We start from the raw sequence: 22704 nt of genomic DNA, 5'->3' as shown, positions 1-22704 counted from the left end.
TATTTGACCGGGGAATCTCAAGAAACCTCTCATAAGAAACCTTCAAATATCTGTACTGGGCATTTACTAGTTCTACATCCTGTCAGCTATCACACCAAAGTAATTTTCTTTTCTCCACATTTCATCTTAATGATGCTTTATAGCATGTGTTCATAGTGTTATTCATTAGCTCTGGGTAAATAAACCTAAAAATGAGGTAAAAACCTAGAGTAAATATGAACAGCAAAAAGACTGGTTCAAGAAAGATTTGTGGGGAAGCGAAGCAGATTTTTTCCTCCTTTGGCCATTAGTGTGTTGTTTGGGAATCACTCAGCCATTCGTGTTTACTTTTAGTGACAGGAGTTATGTGATTACAGCACATTACTATCTCAATTTGTGGTGGAAAGGCTAGCTAGAAGACACTTAGGTGGGGATTACGATCAGAAATCTGACTGTACTTTTGAAAGATAAGATGATGCCTGAGCGTGGTGCACTGCAGCAGGAGGGTCCTTACACACATGCCTGCTCTCCTCGGGTGCTCACACAACAATGCGCTGCTTCACTTTAGAAACTCAGAAGTTGAGGCTTTAGCTGTATGGTTGAGGAGATGTTGGTGAGAAGGAGTCTCTGGTCAAACCAACTGCTTGGAGCAGGACTACTGCTCGTGCCAGAGCAGGTCATGGTGTTGTCCAGACAGCCTCTGAACGGAGACACTGAGGAGCCTGCTCTGGATCCCATCACCTTCACAGGGACTGGGCTTGTCTGAGGTCCATCCTGAGCCTATGGTGTTTGCTATGTGTGGCTGTTGTAATAGCATCTAACACTACTGAGAAGAGTGTCTCCATCTTCCTGCCTGTCCTTCAGGTAAATGAGGGCTGCAATTAGATCACACCTAAGCATACTTTTGGCCAGATGTGACCGGCCTGTCTCCCCCAGGCTTTCCTCATAGATGTAAGCCACAGATACCAATTGTCTTGATGGTTGCTGCTGGCTCAGCTTTTCCCATGTCACTCTTGAACTTGGGTGCCTAAGACTGGATGTGGCACTGATGTGTGGCCTCTTCAGCACTGAGCAGAGGGGTTGGTAACTTCTTGCAGTCTACTGGCCTTGTTCATCACGGTGCAGCCTAGGATGGGGTTTGCATTATTCAGGATGAATATGCTGGAGGCTTATTTGCCCTGGCAGCCCATCAGTTCCCAGCCTGATGCCAGGCATGATGATGACCCACATGCATAACAATGCACTTCTTGTGGAACTCTGGAGTTTGTTTGCCCCATCCTCAAGTTTCTCAAGGTCCCCCTGGATTGGAGCTCTCCTGTTTGCTGTGTCAATCACCCTCTCTAATTTAGTACTGTCCACAAATTTGCTGAGGGTGCGCTCTGTCTCATCACCCAGGTAGCTGATGAAGATATTGAACAATATCAACCCCAGTATTGACCCCTGAGGCACTCTGCTTATTACTGGCTGCCAACCAGATGTTGAACCATTGATTACCATGCTTTGAGCCTAGCGGCCCAGCCAATTTTCAAGCCATCTAATAGTCCTTTCATCCAGCTTGTACTTCCTCAGCTTCCAAATGAGAGTGCTGAGGGAGACAGCGTCTAAAGCTTGATCAACCTGGCTGCGTTGAATTAAGGCCAAGTCTGAGGTTATTAACTGAAACAGCAGACATGCCTACACAACCAAATGAAGGAGTGATTGCAGTGTCTGCTGCTGTTACCATCCTGGCTCTAGGGCACAGTAACTATAGCATTAACATGGGTATTAGCTCCTGCTAACAAGCAGAGTAAAAGCTCCTGAGGAATTAGGCTTAAGAGGGCTGCTTTCTAGCAGAAACTGAAGTCCGTACTCCTGCATCTTTGCTGTTCCTATTGCCTATGCCAGTTTGGTGGAGCGAGGCTGGGCACGCTAGCACATGCAGCAACAGTATTTGCTTTTACTGTGTAATCACACCTAATAATTTTGTGCTGACAGAGCTGACTTCTCAGGGGCACAAAGCAGCAATTAAAAACTGTATTTGAAATCATTATATGAAGACAAACGCTATACCTAATGCTGTGCGAGGCTCTTGGATGGGTGAGCAAATAACTGGGGAGATGGAGAATTCAGATGGGAAAGAGAGGCCTTTTGGTATTTATCCACCTGTTTGTCATTTGCGAGTTCACATACATTATGGATGCTGTGTGCTTCTATTCAGAGGGACTAATGCTGCCAGATATATTCTGAAGACTTATGGTGATAAACAAAGAAGAAAACATTTAATTGACCCAAAATGACTACTGCTATTGGTGTCAAATATACAAGAGCAAAGCTGGTCAGCTTGAATCACAAATCCTCAGCTGGTAAAGACGTTTTAGTAAGGACCCGAGACAGCTGCACAGTGCAATTTCTCTCACTAATGGTTCTTAAATTAAGAAATTAACCCCCTTCCACAAGCATTTGGATTGCACTGGAGTGGGAGACAGAAACAAAAATTGGACTGGAGTCCATGGTAATGGCAACCATGGATGCTGCCAGTGATACTTAGAATATTTGAGCCCCGGTGCTTGCAGAAATAAGGCACTCTAGACTGTCAGATATGGCCCTCAGAAGGGACAGTCCCCAAAGGCATTGATGCTCACCATAGCACCCATGTGCTGCAGTGTGCTTGTCAGGCACACTGGTCTTGGCCGGAGGTTATGTCTTCTATTAGCATTGAGCTTAAACCAGCTCACTTTTCAGCGGTGTCCAACCAGTTAGACCAAATCTCTGCATTGCTGGAGCTCCTCAGTGTGCGAATTTCAGCTGGATCAGCTGATGGAGCCAGCAGACATAGGCCAGGTCTTATACCAGCTTCAGGGTTTGATTCTGGCTCTCTGGTATCTGTGTCCAGCATGGAGCAGCACAGATGAGTCCTGAGCAGCCCGTAACCTGTCCACCTTTTTTTGCCAAGGCATCAAACGCTCTTGAATGACTTTGGACTGGTAGAGTGAGTTCATGTCAGACCAGTTGTCTGTATCATAAAGCTGCAGTGGTTTTCAGCTGGTATTAGGAGCCCTGAGGCTGGGTTTACTGTATTGTCAAAGAGTGACCTTGCCAAGCTGTTTGTAGTGCAGGGATTGCTGCAAATGAATGAAGCTTCTGTTAGAGAAGCATCAAAGCAGCAGCAGGACTTGGGACTTGGATGCTATTTCTTAGTGGATGAAGGGCCCTGTGCAGTCATGCATCTATGCCCCTTCACATGAAACATTCATGATGCACACTGGGAGGTGTGAAGGGATTTCTTTAGCCCTCTCCTGAGTAAGTCCAGGCTTCACAGGCTCAGCTGAACTGAGATTTGGGCAGATGTGATCTCTGAACCCTGTGATCCAAATAACTGCTACTGGCCGTGTCACAGTCTCATTGAGTGTTGTCATTGCCTTTGATTTGACTACCTTTGAACGTGAGCTTGAGATCAGTGAGGTCAAGATGTTGCGACATGACAGAAAACTTCAAAGCTCTTGGAGAATCTGTAAATGTGGATGGGTCTTGGGCTGTGTCCTTACACTGGCTGCAAAAATGCTTCTCATTTTTACTGTTTGATCTTCATGTTCTTTCTAAAAGCATTCTGAAATGGGGGATGCCTGGAGATATTTTCTTTAGCTTTTGCTAGATCTTCATCCCCCATCAACAAGAAATGTCTGAGTTTATTTTTGTGTGTGTGATCTTCTAATAGCTTGCTTTTACCCCTTTGAAGGGGAAGTCATTGACTTTCTTAAGAGTTCAGGCTCCTTCCTCCCATCCTCCTGCAAGGTCTTTGTTTCTGTCTTCTGCACTGCTCTGCAGATTGGCATGATTTCTTTCCTTCATGCCTTTCCCAGGAATTCTCACTGATTCACCAATTTTAATGGTTCTGCACCACTTTGAGAGACTCAGAAAGAGCAAAAGTTCCTTAAACACAAACCAGCTGATATTTCCAGCCATTTCCTCCCTTCTATCTAGGTCAACACCTGTTTGGGGTGTAATGCTCAGTGCATGGCGAGCTGCCTTTCTGGTCACCCCATGCAACTGTTTCAGTTCTCCCAGAGTCCAGCATATTTGCTGTGTCAGACTGAGATCCCAAAGCACATTAATTGCTGTAAAACAGCTTACACAGCTTTCATTTCATAAACATACAGATTTCCATGATTTCTGTGATTTCTTTCACGGCGGTTGCCATACCTTGTGCTAAGATGTTTTTAGTTATCTTTGGAGTTTTGAATCTGTCCTTCACAGTGGTACTAATGTTGAACTATTGCCACTGAATAATGGTACCTTTCTGTGGCCGATATTACATGCAGGTATCATTTGAAGCACTGAAAGGTGGTGACTATTTTACTCTCGTTTTCACTAGGGACTATTGGCTCATTGCCTCTCCCTGCAAACACGCCTCTGCTCCACATATGTGAGCTTTCTTCAGGTTAATGGGAGAGTCAAGCTGATTAGTTCTCTGCAAGTGGTGAATGAAAATATGGGAGGACTGGGTATTTTGCCTGGCAGATGGTAGTAGTGGCTCCACTGCTACTCAGAGGTTTCTTTTCCATGTGATCCTGATAAACTTATAAGTAAGGATGTTTGGTGCTTAGCATCCTTGTGGCTTTTCATATCTGGGAGCCCAGGATGGATCTGAAGTTCCCTTTGGAGCCTGCTGAAACCAGTACTTGTGTTTGGAAAACTTCTTACACTCCTTCGTCATTATCAGTTTTCCTGCAGTGCTGCTTGCTGTATCTGCAGGCTGCTCTTGCAGGATATGGTCCTATGTGGGTCTCAGGTTTTCCTGTGTCTGCAAGACCTGCCAGCAAACCCACCTGCATCACCCGTGCAGCAATTCCCTTGGAAACCTTTCCTAAGGGTCATTCCACCTGCTGATGGAGTTATGCTTAGATTTTCCTGTTCCTGAGACTTTTTTCCTCATCTTTAAGGTTATATGCTGCTGTTGTTGAACCAGACTGTACCACAGGCTTTTCTTCAAAGCTTCCATCTCTTTTCAGGCTGGAGGGGTGAGCCAGTTTTGATTGACTGAGGCTTCTTTTGACAAAGCTCCCTTCAGTCAGCAATGAACAGCCTGCTTTGCCTGCTTACATTTTAACTCTATTATTACTATTCTGGATAGGAATGATATGTTGTCTTAAATCCTTGCTGACTGCTTAAAATTCTCCCACATCTTTAGAGTGTTTAATTATTCCCCTTCAGGAACAGGTTTAAATTGACTGACTTCCTTTAAGACTGTGATTTCACGTGTAATGGCAGTACTGCTGAAATTATTATAGGCTGGCTCCCTCCCTCATGCAGCTGACTGACCTGGGAAAAGCAACACTTCAAAACCAGCCTTTCCTCTTCAAGCTGGGTTTAATCCAATGGGCTCCCTTGCCCTGGTTGCTCCCCAGCCCCATGGATGCAGCAGGGCCAGGGCATGGAGCATCTCCCGCAGCGGAGGAGCTGGTTTATAGTGGCGTAAAGCGTGGGTGGTATTTTGGTCCGAGTTTTGTCTCAAGCTCCCTTCACCAGGGGGATTGCTGATGTTCATTAGCAACTAATTGGTGCTGGCGAGCTGTGACTTTTTACCCCACTGTTTCTCAGTGACTCTGATGGCAGCAGCTGATGCTTAATTGCTAAGTCTGAGTGAAGCTGAGGGTTCACAGCGATTGCCCGAGTTCTGTTATCTGCCTTTGCTTGACAATTACATGTAGTTTTGATTAGTAAAATGTTGATGGGTTTTACTGTTCTGTTTCTTTGATGTTTCCAGAAAGCTTTAGCTGCGCTGCTGAGCCGCTCCTGTAAATCATGCCAGAGCATTATTTAGGCACGGGAAAATGGAAACTACATCTGGACCAAAGCTGCTTGGAGAGGCTGCTTGCAAACCAGATTTCTCATGGTTGCCATTTGAGGCAGAAATTATGCCTGACATATTTTACCCAAGAACTGGTTTTAATTTGTTGGTTTGCCTGATTGAATCAAATTTGACTGCTAAATGCCCCCCTTTTTTGACTTCCTAATCGATTTGCATGTGTATCTCTTTGTGGGTAAATGTGGAAAATAGAATGGGGTCATTGCTGTCTGCCTGCTCAAACAGGAGGAGCAGACTCATGTTTTTCCATGGTCCATTTTGACCCGTTAGCTCTCCCTGTCCCAGTGTCTGAGAAGCTATTAAGCCAGTTTCAGACCCAAAATGGCTGTGCAAGGATCCAACAGCTTGAATCCAGGAACTCTGATCATGTGGAAATGTGTTTTTTGGGGCCATTCTGAGATTGGCAAGGTTCAAGGCCATAGTTTTGTGACCTTACCCCTTACATGATGCCCTAGTCTGAAACAAGCCCAGCTGTTAATCCTGCCAGCTTCACCTATGGGCCCAAGCACTCCTGTTGAGGTAATTGCAGTAAATGAGCCAAAGTCTCAGCTGAGGTCTGGCTGGATCATTTCTCTCTCAGAGCAGCCCTGAAATGGGAAATACAGCGTGTCAGCTGGCTGCCTCTTCCAATGCCAGGCTGTACCATGTTGGTTGAGATGCTGTGTTTTGTGCTTTCCCCAGGCAGACACATGCCTGGTGTGGGGCAGAAGGGCACATCAGATGCTGCAGAACTAATGCGAAATGCATGAGGTATGAGATGTGTGTCTGGTCCCTCCTCCCTGCTCATCATGGTCCCCATTCCCTCTTTCCTACAGTGACAGCCTGTTTGGGCAGTTATATCTTGCTGGGGGGATCTGCAGATCCCCTGGCATGGCGCTGAGGCTAATGGTGCTGCAGAGGCATAGCTTGCACAGCAGCAGAATGCTGCTCTGTTTTCTTCTCAGTTCCTCACCTGGCACTTGCAAGCATTTCAGTTGTTGTGTGTTTTCTTGACTGTGCACTGAGCTGATATTTTCAAAGAGCTTTCTATCACAGCCCCACAACAGTAATGTGACAACAGTAAAGCAGTGATGGTTGGACTACAGACTGTTGGTAGGTGCAAAGTTCAGCTCCCTGCATGCATTGCCTTCCCCTTGATATTTCTGGTTATCATGTCTTATTTCTCAGATTCACAGTGTTTGTGCAAAAGGTCTCTCTTTCTCTGCTTCCTGTTCAAAGAGTAAGGTTTAGTCTAAATATTTGCCTTCTTCATAGAACTATTGTTGCCTTTGGACCTACCCTCTAGGTGGTGATGCCGAGGTCCTGTGCCTTCATCTTGTTCTTCCATGCTTCCCTTTCTTTCTCCAGTGTCCTTTCATTGCTGTGGCATGTCTTGATTTAAGGGAAATTTGCCCCCCCCAGCTCCTGAATCACCTGTCCTGAAGATAACCGATGCTGTAGCTCCCTTGCACTGTGCTGTTCTCATGATAATATAAGGCAGATGTCTGCTTTGCCTTGCCAAGCCACTCTGCAGCACCTGGGGCTGGGTAACGTCCCTGGCCAAGCGAATGTGGATGGGATGGCAGGAGCAATTGGCCTCAGAGCTCACAGCTATTGAGAGGTTCAATTTCTGTGCTTCTTTTTTCCATAAGGAATTCCCCAGTTGCTGTATTACACAAAAAGATTTTTAAAAGTAAAAATTGAGAGAAAAAACCCCCAACATTTTCTTGACCTTGATTTGCCCTTAAAGGTACGGCACCATTGGCCAGCCTGTGATACTTGGATGCCAAGGATTGTCCTGGACGCAGAGCAGGCGTGCTCATCCAAACTTCTGGAGAAGAGTCTGGTATTTGGTGCAAAGAAGAGGTTCACTGATGTGCCTGGAACCATCTTCCTCAGGCCTGGACCAGACCTGTAAGGATGAAATTCACCAAGCTGGGATAGGAAGAATAATGTTGCTGAGACAGGTCTGGTTCCTTTCTGGGGCAGAGGGGATGACTTGGGAGAATACACCAATAAATCCTTCCCTTGGTGCCAACATCTTTCATAGAATCATGGAACAGTTAGGGTTGGAAAGGACCTTAAGATCACCCAGTTCCAACCCCCCTGCCATGGGCAGGGACACCTCACACTAAACCATGTCACCCAAGGCTCTGTCCAACCTGGCCTTGGACACCACCAGGGATGGAGCATTCACAACCTCCCTGGGCAACCCATTCCAGTGCCTCACCACCCTTACAGTAAAGAACTTCTTCCTTATATCCAATCTAAACTTCCCCTGTTTAAGTTTTAACCCATTAAAACTTTCACTGACAACCAGTCTGATGGAGGGCTAACCTGGCAGGAGATCCCAAAGATGTGAAGGCTTCGAATACTGGTGAGACCTTCACTCTGAGAAGATGATGTGCTTCCTTTCCAGCTGGGGCTGAGGGATCTATTTGCACCGGTCTTCCAAACTGAAATGAAAAATGCTGCCATATCTACCTATCAAAAATATTGCAAGCTTCTCTCTTATTAATTTGCTGTGGGAGCTGTACCCTGGAATGTGAATAAATTTCTGAATGAGATTGTTTGAGGTAATTCACAGGTTCTGATTTGAAATATTTTACCTTTTTGTTTCAATGTGTTGTTGCTGGGCAAGATGACAGTTTGAAGCTGATACCTCATTTTAGATTTTACAGATCTTGTTAGTGTGAAAATGAATGAAACCTAGGAGTGTAATGTTGCATATTATTCAATTATTAGCTTTCAGCTGGGTCCAGAGTGCTCCTGTAACACTAATTCTGGGATGAATATCGGGAGGTAGCAACAGGGACTCAGAGGAACCAGAGAGCAAAACTCTTGCAAGCAAGATACTGACCTTGCAAAGGATACTTTCTTGAGTATTAAATGATGTAAGCCCCAGAGCCCAGTATAGGGTTTGCAAAGTAAATGTAGTTTCCATTGACTTCAGTGTGGGTTTGACTCTCAGGCTTGCTGCTGAGGAAGAGCCTGGTGCAGGGGGGGTCTCCCCAGAGCACAGCAGAGGGGCAGGATCCCCTCCCTCGACTGCTGCTCATGCTCTGGGGGTGCAGCCCAGCACACCCAACACCCCAAGTCCTTCTCCTTAGTTCTTCCCTTTAGTTCTCCTTAGCTCCTAACTCAGTCTCTGTCTGTACATGCCAAGTAGCAGCCTGATCAACTCAGAAGAAAGTTTTGCTTTCCACTGGGTAGGAAATTAATGGAATGAGCCTCTAAACCCATTGATGCCACATGTGTGTGATAGCCCCTGGTCATGGCCAGGGAGGTGTTGTCAGGAGGGGACTGGTTTGCGGCTCTGTGTTTCAAGATGCCGACTTCTGCTTTAATATCAGCTCATGCTACCCTCTTGGTGTTTCTCCTGGGGCTGATGAGGGTGTTCATTGGTGCTGGGTGCATCTCCCCTGCTCCTGCACCCACCACAGCCCATCTCTGCTTATGGAGGGACCCTCTCCGCATAGATGCGGAGGTTCAGAAACACCAGCTCCAGCAGTGGCTTCTCAAGGACAGCAGCAGTACATGTGCACGTGTGGTTTAGGTTTGGGGCAGTGAAAGGGTGGTTGGTTGTTTTTATTTAATGATTTCTTTTTGACTCTATTTTCTTGTTCAAAATCATCCTTTACCTGAAGGAGGCTGTTTGTCACTGGATAGCCCTGATGATGCTCCCCGAGGAACCACAACTGCAGGCAGTGGAGATGAATCAGGTCTGCCAGGATCATTGTGGCAGATAAGAGAGAACTGAAGCCTCCAGCCTAGTTGGAGAGAAAGAAGACTGCTGAGGAAAGAGAGGCAAGCTCACAGTGCCGGGAGATGCAGCGCACAGCCAGCCTGGAGAGCAAGAACCAGCATGCCCAGCCTGAATCAGGGAGGCTCTTTCCATATGCCAGCCACGCACACATCTTGGCTGACAGCGCTTGCTTCCCAATGACACGACAGAGAGGAAGAAAATCAGAGCTGGCTGGAACATGGACTCCATAGTGAGAGCTCAGGAACAGCATGAAAACCATCAGAAACGTGAGAGGGGAGGTAAAAACATTACCTGTAGCTCCCAGTGTGAGTGAGCAGGGCTTAGTGCCTCTAATAGTTTCTCCATCAATCTGCCAGAGCTGTGCTTCGCCGCACAGAGCTGCCTCAGCCGGGTGGCTATTGCTGGGTCACCTTTAGCAAAGGATTTGTGTCACTGTAAGCTGTGGTTATAGGGTCACGCTGGAAGTGCAGAAAGCAGCAGTATGGTGCTGTTGGGTTTATTTTCCCAGCATTTGCTGCCAGATCCAGACTGCCATGATACCTCTTAGGCCACTTACGGTGATAAAACTTCACAGTTGTCTGCATCTGCTGCTTTTTGTCTGGGCTAAGGGGAAAGATGCCTTGCTTTTGTCTTTTGCATTGAGCAGCAAACACACAGCTGAGCACCAGGCAGGAGCTGCTCCAGTTTTGGACTCGGGCAGCCCCTCTCTTTGCTGTTTGTAGTTTGGCATAGCAGCCCATTAGTGCTAATTGGTGAATTATGCTGATGTGCTTCAGAACTGCCTCCTTGATGCCCAGCAGGTATCCAAGTGTCTGCATGCAGACCCTGCCCAGCAGGAGCATGCACCCCATCCCCTGCCTGTCCTTGACCGGGTGTGACTGTCACCCTGCATGTGCTCCAGGCTGTGTCTTCGTGTCGTTGCCTCCAGTGCTGGCTGCTCTTACAGCAGCATGGCTCGATGCTGCTCATGGATCCATCTGTGCCCCCCGCCAGGCAGCCCTGCTCTGTAAGCAGGTACTGTAAGGTACCTCAAAGAGGAGCTGAGTGACCTGAGGTTTAAGCAAAGATCATGCACTCACACACACACACACAAAAGTATTAGGGAAGCTCTAGCAGTTTTGCTTCATCTTTCACCTAGATACAAACTAAGAAGGGGATGCAATAAAGGAATTCTGTGCATTTCCTCCTCAGAAGGTTGACCTGCAGCCCCTTTCTTTCATGATGCTTTCTAATGCAAACACCTCCTGGTAGTGAAGTTCTACTTGGGCATGAAGTGCAAGGAGAAGAGGGGCACCTGGGTGAAGCACTGTGCTGCTGTACAAGGTCCTAAGATCCCAATGAGCTCATCAGCTGAGGATGGAGGGAGTGTGGGATGCAGCCTGACCAAGGTGGGCCTGGAGGGAAGGGGTGGTGGGTGCAGGGGGTATGTGGTGTGGATGTGCACAGAGGCAGCAGGGCTGGCAGCTGGAGAGGCTTCCCGACAGGAATGCTGGATTTCACAGCACTCTCAGCTATTTCACAGTGCCCTTCTGTGCTCTCACCACCTGGCTCTGCTGCACAGCAGCTGTGGTACAGCCCCTCTACAGCTGTTTGCCTAAGACCTGCTCATCACTGCTGTGCTCCTCTGCCTGCCCCTGCCGCTTTGCCACTAACAAAACAGCTCTCTTGGTGGTGATGTGTGCCCATCTCCTCAGCTGCGTGGGTTTGCTTACAGCTGATGATGCTTTTCAGGCAAGAAAAACTGCTCCAAGGAAGCCTGGCTCTGTTGATGGTGCCTTGCTGCTGCTTCGGGCGATGAGTGATGGGGTCTGGGGATGCAGTGATGCAAGGCAAAAAATGTGAGTCCCAGGGTGAGTATCCAATGCAAAGTCATTGTGCCCAGAGGTCTGCTGCAAACCTGCTGCAAAGGGGAAGAAAACCTGAGACCCTGAGAGCATTTGAGGAGGCAGCACAGCCTAAACCTAAGGGAGGATGGAGACATCAAGCATGGTGTGGCAAGAGCAAGCTAATGGAGAAGCTTATGAGCTAACTGAGAGATTAAAGAGCACTGGTGTGGACACAGTGTTTGGCCCAGCATGCAGTTAACCCATCCACATCTTTAAAGCAAATTTAAACCAGCAGTGTGCTTTTACTCTGTGTAAGCAATTAGCATCACGTGGCTGTGGTGATTTTCATTTGGCACCTGCATCCCAAAGCCAATTTAGCATGAAAATGCTCAGTGAGTAAACACAAGAATAGCCTTTTAGCTCCTGGGCCCTCTGCCCTTGATGTGACATTCAGTATTGACAAAGGTTGGGGTTTTTCACACCACAGCAGGGAACCATGCAGATTTCTCTGAAATCAAAGCATGATGACTATTTTGATGCCCAAAATGACCACTTCTGCTCTGCTAATATCAGACAAATATTGACTTGTGGCTACTAAGAGTCCATTCCTTCACTGATGACTGCTCAAGGCTACTTGGATAAACAAATGGTTTCTCATGAATATTCTTATTTTAGCACATCCCTAGAATAATGATATGTCCTGTACGTATTCTCATTATGCTTTGTATTCTGGTGGCAGTTTGAGGTGACATCGTGTGGCACTTTGTTAGCACAGGAATGTCCCACTCTGGAAGGTCACTTGTCCAGGGAGGAGTTCAGCTGTACTATTCTTGGTCTCTGCTTCACCAAAACGACACCACAATCACTACTCTTTCGTGAGGGAGGGGATGAGCATCCAGCACAGACCTCTCTGTGTGTTGTTTAGGCTGACTGCTGGCTCATTAATCCAACACCTGATAATACTGGTGGCCACAGCCCAGATGCTGCAGGTGATTAGCAACTGGACTGCTCCCAAAAAATACTCTTCCATTAGTAAGGATGGCTGATGGTGCCCATGACATCTCCCTCGGCTCCAGGAGCCCTGCAATTGCTTGCTGCCTATGCACACCCCACCAGGGAGCGACTGTTGTGACCATGGTGTGGTATTCCCACTTTTCCTGCTGAAGAGGGATATGCCAGGAGATCTCTAGCAGGAGAGGGTGACATAGGAAAACAGCATCCTGGTTTCCTACTGTGGATCCTTGAGCTGCGACCCTCAGCTGGCCTTGGTGTACTCATGTCCTGGGTTGAGGCGGACCTTTCCAGTTTCATTCACTAATCCTGGCAGCAAATGCTTCCTGCTGCCCCTTTCTGTTTCCTGCTGTTGAAATAGTGATGCAGCTCATGGTTGGTCAGCTTTGGAGTAAATGGCTTGCCTTAAAGTGAAGTTACTAAGCACCTGGGGACACCTCCTGCTCCTCCTGATGACAGCAGGACCATTACCTTCATTTTGCTCTGATCAGTTACTCCACTTCAAAGTGGCTGGAAGCATCGGCATCCTGCTTTGGCATTGCTTTAGAGGCACTTTGCACTGATGTGAATGGCTCCATGATAGTGAACTGATATGTAGTTGAAGCTGTTAAAATTATTTAGTGTAAGCTAGTAAGCAGAGCTCCAGGAGAATGAAGGCTTCCAGAATAGCTCTTCCAGAATAGCTCCCTGCATGAACATTTGGGTCCAAAATAAAGAGCTGCTTAATTCTAGAATAATTACTCTAATTATTTTCAATGAGTCCTTTCTCAGTTTTTGTGAAGTGTCTAAAAATTGTGCCTGTCCCTGTCACCCTGATGAGCTCACACTGCTTCACAGAATTTGGAGGAGATGAAGTTACTGACTCCCCCAGGCAGCCTGCTTATTTTTTAATCCATTTACAGTGTTTTGATTCCATGGTGATAAGGACTTTATAAATGCTAATTGATAAATGCGATAGAGTTTATATTGGCTCATACAGGGCAGAAATAGTCAAATGCATGCAAAATTGCTATTATTTAAAAACTTGACAAGACTTCCCATTCCAAAGTTGACGCAGTGAATAAACTCAGGGAAAATATGACCTTCGACGAGGTGGCATCAGCGAATGCTGTGAGCGCCTGGGTTCACAGGCTCACACCAGCCTGGAGAGGGTGAACAAGCTGGGAAACCACTGAGGAGCAGAGAAACAGCGGTCTGATGTCTCATAGTGTGGGCAGCACCACACAGTTTTAATCTTTCTCCTTCTTTTCCTCCCTTGCCCTGTGTGGATCAGGCCAGCAGCCACCAGGCACTACCTTGGAAAGGGGAGAAGCCCTGGTTCAACTCCCCAGATGGACAAGTTGCCCTCAAGGCAGGATGTGTGGTGCTTTGGCTTCACTCACTCAAAGGTGCTTTGTTTTCTGCAACAAGACAAGCATGATCCTGGGAGGTTTGAACTGGTTTTACTTCTCTGCTGCTTTGTGTTGTGTTTTTCCTTACACAAACTTGCCCAGGCCCCGTATCTTACACATTTTGATGGCCTTTTCTCCAAATCCCTCCACCCAGCAGCACTGACTGGAGTTGCAATGACCTGATCCTTGCTCAATGAAGAGTGTGGTCACTGTGACAGGGGATGGGTGGCACCGCAGAGCCCCAGCACCGCATGGATGCTCTCAGCAGCAGGGCCCCCAGTCCCTGGGAAACACCAGTGTTGGTACCACAGGGAGCCTGGGAGGTGAGCAGCCTGCAGAGCCTTTATAAGGCTTCCTTCCTTTCCCCTTTTATTGTCTAGCCAAGCCTAGCTGTGAACAAAGACTCTCTGATGCTGGAGCGTGTCAGCAGAAGTATACATCAGTCCATTTCTTCCTATCTGCAGGGAATGCAGCACTCTCTGCTTGTTTTCTCTCTCTTTCTGGTCCTGCACCAGGCGACAGACATTGATAATTAATTGCCTTGGTCTCTTTTTAGCTGCAGTCTGTTGCTTGAGCCACAGCATAAAAAAATACAAGTTAAATTCATGTCTTAGTCCCGCAGTACAATTCCCTTTCTTTGCAAGATAGGGTCTGAGCACGATGCGCGGAGCAGCCTCCAGACGTCAGGCTGAGGAGCCAGGATGGCGCTGATGCTATTTTTGCCAAATGCTGACACTAGTCACAGTAAAAAGGAGAATCATCCCCTCACCTCACTGTAAAAATCCAGCAGGGTGCTCAGCACCCAGGGCTCACCCAGGGAGATGCTCCCTGCTTTTAGCGGGGGAATAGCAGGGGTCTGAGCACACCACAGCCAATGCACACCAGGGTGTCCACTGTGACAAAAGCCACTTTCCTGCTCAGGGGGTTTGGGGCTGCACTTCCCAGTGTTCCACTCGCCCCATGGAGAAAAGGGAGTGGCGGCAGCCCCATAGCGAAGGCACAGCATCACCCGTGGGGCCACACAGGGCAGCAGCAGCATGGGGATGGCACAAGAATTGATGGCAAGATCAACGAGGAAATGGATAAAGACCTTATATTTCCCAAAATTAAGGGTGAAACTTTTGGTTTCACCTCCCAGTGAATCCCTGAAGATTTAGGTGGTGGTGAAGTTTGTTGCAGATATTTTATACATAACCGAAAGCACGGTCATAAAGCATGTTATACGAGTTACAAGACAGCCATAAACAACCTCTGGTGATCTATCAGTCTAAAAGACCCCATCAGGATTTATTAAAACTTCTGTTAATCATTTATACTTGCCTTTCTATACCTAAAAGCTTGTGAGCAAGAAGGGTCATACACAAAGCCAGCACAAGAAGAGAGTTTATTACAAGCCCTGTAGTCACTAGCAGCAAAGATACACATGCATTATAGTGGGCATGAGTTCACTGCAAAGAGAACACCTGCTGATGCTCCAGTGGCTGCACCAGACACAGCAGAACGGGTCATCTTCACCTTGTTTGTACATAGAAATTGCTAAAATAACTGCTGTTAATAGGAGCTGGGGAAGAGCCACACACAGCAATTATCCAGGCTTACTGCGATTGACTGAAGCTGTCCAAAAATCACTAAGACAAAGCAAATCTCCCCCTGCCATTAATCCTCTTGTAGCCTAGACAAGATCTCACAAAGTATATTCCCATGACTGTGTGGTTCTGCACTGTCACTTGGGAACTGAGTAATTGTAAACAGTCCATCAGATTCCAGATTGTATCCCCACTGCCATTGCCAGAAGTCTTTGTGCTGTTTACATTGCTGAAAGTACAGGCACGCCAAGAGAAGGAATATCAATGGGAACACACTTTGGCCTGAAGTCCTTCAGGTTGGCAACACGCTTTGCTGCCTGCAGATTGAACGGATCAGTGGGCATTTGCTCACCCCAAAATGCAGTGAGACAACACCAACAGAACCAGCAGAGCTGCCCTAGTAGCTGTGTAAGAAAACGTATTTGATGAGAGATGCTCTTTGGCCGGGTCTCTACCCAAACACCAAGCTGGGAATGGGAGACTGATGCAGCTACCAAGAAACTTCTTCATGGCATTTACGAAATGAGCTGCCAGAGTCTGGCAAAGGCCACTCAGGCCAAGCAAATGCATTTTCTCAGCAGCAAGTGCCAGCCCATGTATTTTCTCTGGAAAGGAGGCATCAGGTAGATGCATGGTCAATCTGGTACAAGAGCGCTCTTCAGCAAAGAGCTGTTGAAACTCAAATTGAAGACAATGATAAAACAAAGCCTGATCTTTTAGAAGGGCCTGAAAATACAGCGAAATATTACTCAATAAATAAGTGTTAGCCTGGTAAGGAAAACACCAAATGCCCTTTCCAGCGGGAGTTCTGGTCATGATATAACTGAAGATCTCTCAGAAACCTCAAATGATGAAATATTTATTTTGAGGAACAGATGACATCGAAAGCAATATTAGAGGAAAATCAGACCCTCTGCTGATTTTCTTTCTTGCCATCCCAGGTGGAGAGCAGCAGGCATTGCCAATATTGATTTATCAGAGAGGACCTCAGGTGTACTTGAAGGTTTGTTTGGCAAAGACTTTTTTCCTCTGATTTTGACATAATATGCACTCTCGTACAAGCAATCTGCACTCGGTAGAGGTCTAGCAGCTTCCCCCCACTCCTACACTGGCAAAACGGAGTTTTGCAATTATCTGCTGGTAAGCAGAGCTGATGGCTTGTAGGTGAAAACAGATGCTCTTTTGTGATATCCCCAGGATCCACCTCTGCCCACAGCACTGGGTGAATGAAGGCTAAATCCCATCACAAATGCCACATAAGGCTTCCTTCTTCCCCAGGGCTGCTGGGTATGGAAGCTCATTGAATGAGCAGCTGCACCCACTGCACAGTGGGCGGTGGGTCCTTTGTGGTCATGGTGAGTCCCACCAGAGACTGCAAGAACAACGTGTGCCATTGTGTGCTCTGAGCAGGGAACCCTCACACCGGGACTCAGCCCAGGGCTGCATCTGTGAGCAGGGAAGCACCACCAAGGTGCCCCATGGCACAAGGAGTGAGGAGACCTCCTGCAGCCACTGCGGACCAGTAAGAGCTGGATGCAGGGGTGGTGACATCCCTCCTTGATTCAGCCTGCACAGAGGTACCAGTCACATTGGAGTGAGTGCACTGCTTCTTACAGAGGGCAGCCAGTGCCTCCTCAGGAGGAGGGACCCTCTGATGTCTTCCCAAGTGCCCAGGACTTTCCATCACCATTGCAGCAGAGAAAGGCTGATCTCTGCCTGATGGAGACAACCAGATTTGCAGCCAAATCCATTTGGAAATTACTCTCAATGTCCTTATCCCAAACAACTTTGCGTTAGCTACTGCCCTGTCTTAGGAAACTCGTGACCTCTGCTTGTGAGAACTCCTTGCTTTTCTCTTCCCTTCCCCATGGGAACTGCCTTCTTCCCTGGGCTAAGCGTGCTGCTGCAGCTGCCAGATGTGCAGGTTTATGCCATTTCTCTGCAGTTCATGCCTGCCTGTGTACGTACACCCCAGGGTTTTCTTGGCGTGGTGCTGCATTGCAAATCTGCATTAGGAGCATGGCATTAGCGCTGCAGCTCTGTGGGAAGTGTGAGTGCTCCAATTCCCCCAGCGATTAGTGGGTGACAGTTCTGATAAATCAACTGCTTTATCATAAACATGTGCACTCAGCATTAACTCTACATGTTCCCTGCTCTGGGTGAAGAGATTCTTATTCACCAAGAAAAGAGACAGCCTGAAACAGGGACATCCGCAGCAAATCCCTCTGAGGAGCTGTCATGTCCATGCCCTGGCTCATGCATGTGCACACACATGTGTGCTTGGCCGTATGACAACACCAACATGTACATACGCAGAGCCATGTATGTATTGTGTGCTTGGTGCCTTCTTCATGCCACACCGCCCGGGAGTGGTGGGCATGATTTCCTTCCGCAAGGCCAGTGTACATGGCTCTTCTTGGCTTCCAAATTCTAAATCTGCCTGCAGCCAGCTTGTAGGACTGGCTGTCAACCAGCTTTTTTCAGTCACAGCTGCACGCTGAGCCTTGCATATTGGAAAACCCAATCCCTTGCAGCTGGGAGCAAAGCTGAAGGCAGAGAGAAGCACTGGCCTTTACCTGGTCTGCTGCTCTGTGTCAGGACATGATGATTTTGGACATACTCTCGGGATGTCGACTCAGGTTTGGACCAGAAACAAAGGGCGATGGAGAAACAGGTACCAAAGGGATGCAGCAGAACCTTCAGCCAAGCAGGAGATTCAGGTAATGGATGCAGGGAACTGCAGTACCCAGGGACCAGTTCCTCAGGAGCCTGTGTCAAGGCTGAGGGCCACAGTGGGCATCTCCCCTGACCTCCCTCTACACAGCCTCCCATGTCTGGGGCAAGGGACCACTGCTGTACCACGGGAGGAACCAAGGTGGCAGCCCAGGGGCCCATAAATCACCATGTCTCTCTGTGTATTGTGGCAACTCCTCGTTTAGTGTATGTATGTATTTGTGTATTCCTTCTGACATTTTTATTATTATGAGATAGTTCCCCTGAAGGGGGATGAATAATGAAAATGCAGCCTTTGGATGTAGGAAAGAAGGGAGGCAGACAGTAACTGCTCTGCCTGAAGATACCTCACTGCACTGCATGGCCGCTTTCCACACACCACCATCCCCGGCACCAGCTCCTGATGCTTCCCTGCCCAGAGCCAGCACCACATTCACCCTTCCCTCCTACCATGAAACACTGGCACATCACATCTGCCTTTCCCTTGCCATCCTTCCAGTGAGCTCTGGTGTCTCTTCTCCTGCCTCCAGACCCTGCTACCAGCTCCAGAAAGGTGCTTATGGGCTCCTGTGCTGACCCCTCTGCCCAAGCACCTGATGTTTCATTGAGGACACGGAGCAGGGCATGGAACTGCTTTGCAGGCTGCTGGAGGTGATGTTTGCCAAGGAGGTGTTTTTAAGGGTGAGGAGCGGAGGTGTGATGGGGCATCCCACCAGTGGATTCCCATGTGGATTGCTGGGAATCCTTGGAAAGCTGAAAGCACGTGGGTGCAGCGTGGCTGTGCTCACACTCAGGGCTAGGGTGGGCTCTGCTGTGGGGTTGTAGGGTGAGCAGGGGGAGTAGCTGCCCCTATCAGCTGCTGTTGGGAGAATCTTCCCCCTGGGCAGGGATGCGATGGGAGCGCTGATGCCACGAGCTGGGTTTGGAGATCAGAAAGAAACCAAGAGTATCGGTTTCCGTGGCAACCTTGCCATGGAGCTGGAGGCGAGAGCCATGGTCCCCATCACTGCAGACATGTGGGAAGGCCTTGCCTGGCTGATGGCTTTTAGACTTAATGACATCCCTATCATTGCATGGCATCAGGCAAGAGGCTGGAGAGCTGTGGGCTGGAGCTCAGCTGCGCAGAGCAGAAGATGTGGGGCTCAAGCCACACATCCCATCCCATCCACCAAATCCACAGCCCCCTGCAGGGTGGGATGCTGCTCTTTTTTACTGGAGCTCCCCTTTCCCCACCATGTACCCCAGGGCCAAATGAGGATTCAAAGCCTGTGGATCTTCCCACAGTAGTTGGAATGGATGGAGAGGGGTGCTGCAAAATCCTGTGGCTGTAGAGATCAATAGCACAACATAAAGCCATTTATATCACTATAAAGGGAGCATACAGACTAGAATTAGTTACACTAAAATGTCTGTCACAGAGTATTAATTGGGTTACTAAACATGTCACTGTGAATGTATTTTATAGGCAGCATAAATTTCTGTATTAATAAGGAGCGTTTCTGGTCCTCTCCATGGCTGCCCATCACAACGTGAGCTAAGACACAGCCCAGTGCTGGGAATGGTGGCAGGTCTGGTCCCCTCCTGCACTGGGAAGGGGGAAGAAGGTCTCAGGGTAATAAGACAGGTCCCTTTGAAGGGGAAAGTGAGGATGCACAAAGGATCTGGAGGGGCTTTGGGGTTTCCCCATGAGACTGCTGCACCCAGGATGCTGTGCCCTGCCTTTGTGCACAGGGTACACAGGTACAATGGGACTGGGGAGGGGTTGTGGTCCCCCAGCATCTCCTTGGGCCCATGCTGGGCTGGGCTCTTCAGGGAGAGCAACTGGAGTCAGACAGCCCCCAAAGATCCAGCAATCCCTTTAAATGCAGATACATAAGCACAGGGTGTAGCTCTGGACCTCACAGGGCTGCTTTGCTCTGTTTATCCCATTTCAACGCCGCTCCCCCTTTCCTTGTACATCTGCTGCTATCAAACACTTCTTTCAACAGAGAATTCAAGACACTCATCTTTCCGGTTGCCTCGGATTATTTTTGGTTCTTGTAGTGATAAAGTTTAAAAATAAAGAGATGTAAGGCTTCCCAGAAATGTGAGCTGCTGCCTCCGCGCTGCCCAAGGGGCTCCTGCCGGCAGCTGGAGAGCTGGATCGCATCTGCAAGTCACCCTGCCCCTGGCTGTTGTGGGATGGCCACAAAAGGGAAACGATCCTGGTTTTGCATGAAATATTTAACTGCATCTAAGTTACAGCTGGCATACATCCACTGCAAACAAACATCCATGCGAGAGCTGAACTGTCAGTAAATGCTTATGAAAAGCAGGGAGGAAAATGCAGCTTTCCACATTAAAAATACCACTGCAACTTGCTGCTTTTAGTCTAAAGAGTCTCCAAGGGCAAGTCTTTGACCCTACAGCCCTCTTGCTTGGAGCCATTTTGGACAAGAACGTAATGAAAGGGCAGTTATTGAATTGGTGACGCTTGATTTTGATTTTCTTTCTTTCTTTTTTTTTTTGGTGAGGCAAATGAAGGCAGAAGCAAATAGACATGAGGAAAGAAAAGGGCACGGAGAAAAAAAGGTAAAAATATCATTTCCCGTATACTTTGGCTTAGTTGCTGAAAAATGTCAAGCCTACAACCTGCTCTTGTTTCAGATTTGAGAGAAAAGCTTTGGCAGAGGGCTGGCAGCAGCCAGTGAGTTTACCATGGGATGCAAGCCAGACACTTCTTAGGGCGTCAAATGAGATGACAGGAAGAAGCACAGGAGATAATCTGGGGATGAAGGCGTGCACACAGCGTCGGGACTCCAGGTTCACAACACTTACCTTGTGCCAAGTCGGACACCCCAGCGAAAGAGGGGATGTCACAGGGACACTGGTCTTGACCCAGAGACTGGACTGCTCCCCATTCAGAATCCCCTGCTCCAGAGCCATGTGCATGTCTATATAGAGAATTCCTCCTTCTTTTGCTTCAATGCTAGTGAGTCACACAGAGCTTGAGAAGGAAAAAAGTGTATTCCTAAACACTGTTATTTTGGGTTCATGAAAAACAGATTGCTCACTAGGTAACAAGAGAACAACTTGCCAGACACATGTAGAGGTCACAACAACTGTGATTCATCTTACTAATCCAGCAGGTATCTAGAGCCATTTTAAATGTCTTTATGCTTGGCAGTGATTCACAGCAACTGCTCCTAAGCACCTCTCCAAAAATGCCAGGTTTCTTCACTCCTCTGTGACTGTGAGTTGTTCACACAAGGTAAGAAGAAAGCAGCCAAGCCCTTGCCAGATAACCACAGGCCTCACCTGAAGAGAATAGGATTCAGACAAATCTGCATTTAGTATCTGCAGTCAGACAGCAAAATATGAGCACGTTGCCTCCCTGTACATGTGCACACTGCAGAGCTCAGTGACAGATCTCCTACTTGCATCCAGGTGTCTACCTTTCAACTTCAACATCTCTGCAGCTTTCATGCATAGCTGGACTAGAAGCATCACCAGGAGGCTTCTCTGGGAGGCACCTCTGGAATGAGACCGCAGGAGAGCAGCAAAGCTTCTTCACATGTGCTGACCACATACAGGCCAGTCTTCATCTCGGTGGCAGGATGTTGGGATAAAGCAGGAGAGATGCTCAGGGAGCCTGTGGAAACCTGAGGCTGGATATGCATGGGATAAAATAAGATCCTCTAGATCTCATCCACATCCAGCTCCCAGAGAGGGACTGGTGTGCAGTTTAAATCTGGGAACCTCAGATTCAGACTAGTGTCAGGGTGAGTGGGTAGATGTGGGGGACATCAGTGCGTAGGTTATAGAGCAGGGACAGAGCGAAGAGGGGAAGTGTGAGATTATGCAGCTGCTTGAAGAGGTGGAGAAAATGTTATCTATTCCCTTCCACATCTCATGTGGTGCTTGGAGGAGTGGAGGAGCAGGAGAAGGCTGCCCAGATACCCCAGCTTCCTTGGCATCACCAACGTGTCCCACATCACAGGTTATCCATTGCCTCAGCATAGAAGCAGTGAAGTGCCTGTGGGACCTTCTTCAGGACCATGCACTCTCAGCACCTCCCTGGTGTGCATGTGAGATGGAGGGGTGCAGGGTACTGTTATCGATCACTTCCTCACATGGATAAAGGTGGCCTGGCTCCTCCCATCCTCCCCTCTCCAGCAGATGAGAATGAGATCATTCCAAGAGAAGGTCCACCAGAAGATCAGATACTGAAAACAGAGGTCGGATGTGGACCTGTTAAGCAGGATCTTTTGCAGCTGAAAGGTGTATGCAAGAGCAGGGAGGTGGAGATGGTTGGCAGCACTAAAGGTAGTGCTCTCTGCCTGCAGAAAGGCATATAGGTGTCCTGTAAAGTCCTGGAGAGCTGCACTGTGCCAGCCGAGCCTCTGCCATCTCAGTACACTGGGATTCGGTCATTTGTATTGTCAAGAGAGATCTGACCTAAATAGGGACATCTGGTTTTAGAGAAATTTCACCCTCTCTACTATTTTATTATTAAGGAAACCAGTACAGGTTAAATCCACAGGAAAAAAAATGAGGCAGTCCTTTCTAAATAACTTTATCTGGAAAAGCACAGGTCCTATTTCCATTT

Source organism: Pezoporus wallicus, unplaced genomic scaffold, assembly GCF_028554395.1.
Source record: "Pezoporus wallicus isolate ANWC-B61680 ecotype Strahan unplaced genomic scaffold, APGP_CSIRO_Pwel_v1 contig_11153, whole genome shotgun sequence".
Lineage (NCBI taxonomy): Eukaryota > Metazoa > Chordata > Aves > Psittaciformes > Psittacidae > Pezoporus > Pezoporus wallicus.
Note: the sequence above shows the minus strand (reverse complement) of the source record.